The following is a 5129-nucleotide window of genomic DNA, read 5'->3' as shown; positions in this document are numbered from 1 at the left end:
GTTTGAGTCACGCCCCGGGGGTTGAAAAGAAGGTCCCCTTCTCCACGTGTAGTCAGAGTGGCGCTGGCTACCACCCTCAAGCGTCAGATACACTTCTAGTAAATATAAATAGCCCAGAAAGTGAAGGAGAACACAGTCGCCCAGATAGCCGAATTGGTAAGGCATTCGACATGTAATCGAAAGCCGTGGGTTCGGTCCCCACTCTGGGCGCGTGTTTTTCTTTCTTTCTTTCTTCTGTATATTTAAAAAAATGTTTACTTCATTAACCGTAGTGAAAAAGAAAAGAGCCTAACCACACCCCTATGCCTCCTTTGGCGTTGTAGACTGCTGACCTATCTTTCTGTATTTCCTCAACGAGCCCCTCATTTCCTTACTATATTATTCTGCGAAAGCCTAGCGAGGGTCTCGGTTCTGGCAGCCTTGATGCCTAGGTAGCATAAGAGGGCTTCCCGCCAGTTACCCGCTCATGACAGGCTGTAGACGTTTGAGTCACGCCCCGGGGGTTGAAAAGAAGGTCCCCTTCTCCCCGTGTAGTCAGAGTGGCGCTGGCTACCACCCTCAAGCGTCAGATACACTTCTAGTAAATATAAATAGCCCAGAAAGTGAAGGAGAACCCAGTCGCCCAGATAGCCGAATTGGTAAGGCATTCGACATGTAATCGAAAGGCGTGGGTTCAGTCCCCACTCTGGGCACGTGTTTTTCTTTCTTTCTTCTGTATATTTAAAAAAATGTTTACTTCATTAACCGTAGTGAAAAAGAAAAGAGCCTAACCACACCCCTATGCCTCCTTTGGCGTTGTAGACTGCTGACCTCTCTTTCTGTATTTCCTCAACGAGCCCCTCATTTCCTTACTATATTATTCTGCGAAAGCCTAGCGAGGGTCTCGGTTCTGGCAGCCTTGATGCCTAGGTAGCATAAGAGGGCTTCCCGCCAGTTACCCGCTCATGACAGGCTATAGACGTTTGAGTCACGCCCCGGGGGTTGAAAAGAAGGTCCCCTTCTCCCCGTGTAGTCAGAGTGGCGCTGGCTACCACCCTCAAGCGTCAGATACACTTCTAGTAAATATAAATAGCCCAGAAAGTAAGCAGAACCCAGTCGCCCAGATAGCCGAATTGGTAAGGCATTCGACATGTAATCGAAAGGCGTGGGTTCAGTCCCCACTCTGGGCACGTGTTTTTCTTTCTTTCTTTCTTCTGTATATTTAAAAAAATGTTTACTTCATTAACCGTAGTGAAAAAGAAAAGAGCCTAACCACACCCCTATGCCTCCTTTGGCGTTGTAGACTGCTGACCTATCTTTCTGTATATATATATATAGCGAATCAGAATAGGAAATGAGGGGCTCGTTGAAAATAACACAGAAATAAGGGTTGGCAGTCGAGAAAACCTCGGAAAGCAAAGGGGAGGATGTGGTAGATCATTGAAACAGATTAAGAATTTGGAAAGAAAGAAAGAAAGTGAAGAAAAAATGCCCGCCAGGTGGGATCCGAACCCACGACCTCCAGAATGCCGGTCTGGTGCGATAACCACTACGCTACCGGCGGGGCGATTTTCCCATTCACTTTCTGGGGTATTTATGTTAGGTATGTTTGTTTCCTGTGCTTGGGGGTGGTAGCCAGCGCCATTCGGACTAATCGGGGTGAAGGGGACCTTCTTTTTAACCCCCGGGTCGTGACTCGAGTGTCTACGACATGTCCAGAGTGGTCGACCAGCTTTGAACCCTCTTAAGCTCCCTTTGGCAACAAGACTGCCAGAACAGAGGCCCTCGCTATGCATGTAGCGAATCAGAATAGGAAATGAGGGGCTCGTTGAAAATAACACAGAAATAAGGGTTGGCAGTCGAGAAAACCTCGGAAAGCAAAGGGGAGGATGTGGTAGATCATTGAAGCAGATTAAGAATTTGGAAAGAAAGAAAGAAAGTGAAGAAAAAATGCCCGCCAGGTGGGATCCGAACCCACGACCTCCAGATTACCGGTCTGGTGCGATATGGTCCGGTCTGGTGCGGCATTTTTTCTTCACTTTTTTTTTTCTTTCCAAATTCTTAATCTGTTTCAATGATCTACCACATCCTCCCCTTTGCTTTCCGAGGTTTTCTTGACTGCCAACCCTTATTTCTGTGTTATATATATATATATATATATATATATATATATATATATATATATATATATATATATATATATATACACAAAGTTGAAGTACGCTCTTCGGAGACTTTATTTCCAACGTTTCGATATATATATATATATATATATATATATATATATATATATATATATATATATATGTACAGATATATATATATATATATAGAAATAGAAAGAAATGCCGGCAGTCTACAACGCCAAAGAAGGCATAGGAGAATGGTTAGACTATTTTTTACGGTTAGTGGGGTTACATTATTTTTTTACTTATTAATTAAACGAGAAAAGAAGAACAACACGCGCCCTGAGTGGGGGCCAAAACCACGCCTTTCGATTAGATCTCGAATGCCTTTCAAATTCAGCTATCTGGGCGACTGTGTCCTCCTTCACTTTCTGGGGTATTTATATTTACCACAACTGTATCTTTCCCTACTGTATCTGACCCTCAAGCGTCAGATACAGTTGTAGTAAATATAAATACCCCAGAAAGTGAAGGGGACAGAGTCGTCCAGATAGCCGAATTGGTAAGGCATTCGAGATCTAATCCAAAGGCCTGGGTTCGGTCCCCTGTCTGGGCGCGTTTTTTTCTTTCTTTCTTTCTCATGTAATTATTAAAAAAATAATGTAGTGTCACTAACGGTAAAAAATAGTCTAACCATTCCCCTATGCCTTCCTTGGCATTGTAGTCTGTCGGCGTTTCTTTCTGTATTTCCGTAGGAGCCCCTCATTTCCGAACCCTATATGTATATATATATATATATGTGTGTGTGTGTGTGTATACATATATATTCATTTATGATCAATCGCTTATACGCCTCGAGCGTGGCCTGTAGGGGCGCCACTGAAATCCCCCTAGCGGCCCGTTTCGAAAGCAGGCGCGATAGTCGGCGTCCCGCTACACAGTACCGCCGCTGCTTTTGCGGCACGTTCACGACTGAGATTTACCGTTTGCTGGCGTTTGATATCAATTTTTTTGTGGAGCAGTCACTCTGTTCGCAAATGGGATGTGTTTACAACACTGCAAATATTTCTGACGCTATTTTAGAGTGGTATATTCGGTCCGTATAAGCGCCAGGTGTGTGTCACACGCCAGCGTCGCGGAACCGACGTATGATGGAGCCGATTGTAGTTACACTTACCTGAATTTACAAGCAGTGTCTCCGTAACTACCGCTTCCTCAGATGTTCATGCTACGGCTATAAAGTACGATGTAAATCGGTTTTGTGCGCTTACATAATCAGGGGAGCACTCATACCTCACAGCACGCCAGTTACGTTTGCCAATAATAAACCTCAGATATTGATCACCACAATTTACAAGCCAGTCTGTGTTAATTTCAGGAATTTTCAACAAAAGTATGATGCATAATGCATAATTATACTCTGGGATCAGCACACGACAGAGTGTTATTGTCGTGAGGTGATCGCGCGCAAACGTACATGAGCAGCGCGGAGACGGGCTTAGAATATAATGCGCGTCTGCGACAAATGCTCCTTCGAAATATCGCCATATGGCACATGGAGCCTGAAGAATAAAGCAGAAACTGAAACCAGAGGGCCTTATCACATACCACACTCTTTCAATGACAGCTTTCATCGCTTGTTGAACAGCCCACCCTGTATACGTCGAAAAATGCGTCCGCCGTACGATCAGCAGCACGTTGAAGTGAAAAAACTGAAGGAAAGCGAACGCGATATTTGTGTGCGCGCGATTACTAAAACGTTCATTGCTTGATTCCGCTCCGCATTTGTACACAACATCCCCCCCTCCCCCCATCGACATCTCGCGAAATAGTGCATTCTCGTATAGTTGGCTTGGTGAACCGTACCTGGCTTAAGTTTCGACGAACGTCTTTAGCATGTCAGAAGCTGCAGTGTTTTGTTTTTCATTTCCGTTAGAGCTATTATGTTTCTTATTTGTGCACTTGCACAGTATTTATTTTTCCGTGGTTTCAATAACTTGCCTTGGTTGTTGCTATATGGCGTGTGTGGGCACATATTTAACGACGCACAGGCTCGAATATACTTTACATTTTCGCATGGTTTGTATTCTTATAAAAGGCTTAAGTTATTGTCCCGGATTGGGTAATCACATCCCCGCAACATATTTTTCTGCGAAGTATATATTCGAAACGAAGCTGCCTTCCTTGTCCTCGTTACAAAATGAAGCCAACCTCTCATTGTGCCAGTATCAGGTCTAAACGAGGCGACAGTAGAATTCATTTGTGGGAGATGTTTTGGAGGTGACAGAGGTGATATGTTACTACCGTCGCCGACACCCGGAAGAGCGTCGACGAAGCGCGCAGCACCGCGTCTCCGGGTAGCTCTTGCAGGCGATCGCGTACTCTACGAAGACACAGCTGCTTTTTAAGTGACCTAAACGTACTCTCTGCCTATAGACGTCACCATAACAAGTTTTTTTTAGGGCGCGGAAAGGCGACAAGAAGCGAAACAGAACCAAAACACTGCACGAGCCCCTATCAGCCACGCAGCGCAAATCCCGTCAACACCACGGAGAAGCGGCGGCAGGCGGCGCAGCGATCGCGAAGCTCGAGGCGTATACAGTACAGGTTCACTGCAAGACCAAGCGCCCCCCTCCCATTGGCTTCCAACCGTTTTGTAATGGGCTGCTTGAGTCCGTTCCTGTCTTCTGAATTGCATTCTTTGATCCCATGATCGAGTAATTGGCATTGCACTTTTTCTAGACCCGTCGCTGGGTAACCTATCGGTTACACTGTTGGCTGGCGGTTATCACTTCTCACCACATGTCCTGCCAAAGTCAACTTTGTTACTTGACCTAGCATGTATTCTACTGGCGTTTGCACTGATACAGAAACCTGTATACAGTATCAAAGGGGTACTCCAATCCTATTTGGTTCCATATCACGTTGAGGGGAGCTAAGTATGTTTTCTAGTTGTTTTGCAATCATGAAGCTTCCGCTCTCTATGTCGGCACCAACAGGATGTATCGCTGTATACTCTGTTTT

The 5129-nt window shown here is 45.1% G+C and overlaps 3 non-coding genes across 3 annotated transcripts; 2 read left to right on the top strand and 1 right to left on the bottom strand.

The window, feature by feature from the left end:
* The first annotated feature begins 620 nt into the window (after nucleotides 1–620).
* Trnat-ugu (transfer RNA threonine (anticodon UGU)) lies at nucleotides 621–692 on the top strand. The gene has a single exon. It is a non-coding gene; the product is annotated as a tRNA-Thr (tRNA).
* Nucleotides 693–1097: 405 nt separating this feature from the next.
* Nucleotides 1098–1169, top strand: Trnat-ugu (transfer RNA threonine (anticodon UGU)). The gene has a single exon. It is a non-coding gene; the product is annotated as a tRNA-Thr (tRNA).
* A 301-nt stretch (nucleotides 1170–1470) lies between these two features.
* Nucleotides 1471–1543, bottom strand: Trnaa-ggc (transfer RNA alanine (anticodon GGC)). Its single transcript has one exon. It is a non-coding gene; the product is annotated as a tRNA-Ala (tRNA).
* Between the last annotated feature and the right edge of the window lie 3586 nt (nucleotides 1544–5129).

The sequence above is a fragment of the Haemaphysalis longicornis genome, unplaced genomic scaffold (genome assembly GCF_048455015.1).
Source record: "Haemaphysalis longicornis isolate Haplotype H1 unplaced genomic scaffold, Haemaphysalis longicornis Haplotype H1 scaffold_13, whole genome shotgun sequence".
Lineage (NCBI taxonomy): Eukaryota > Metazoa > Arthropoda > Arachnida > Ixodida > Ixodidae > Haemaphysalis > Haemaphysalis longicornis.
Note: the sequence above shows the minus strand (reverse complement) of the source record. Positions and strands in the feature narration are given on the sequence as shown.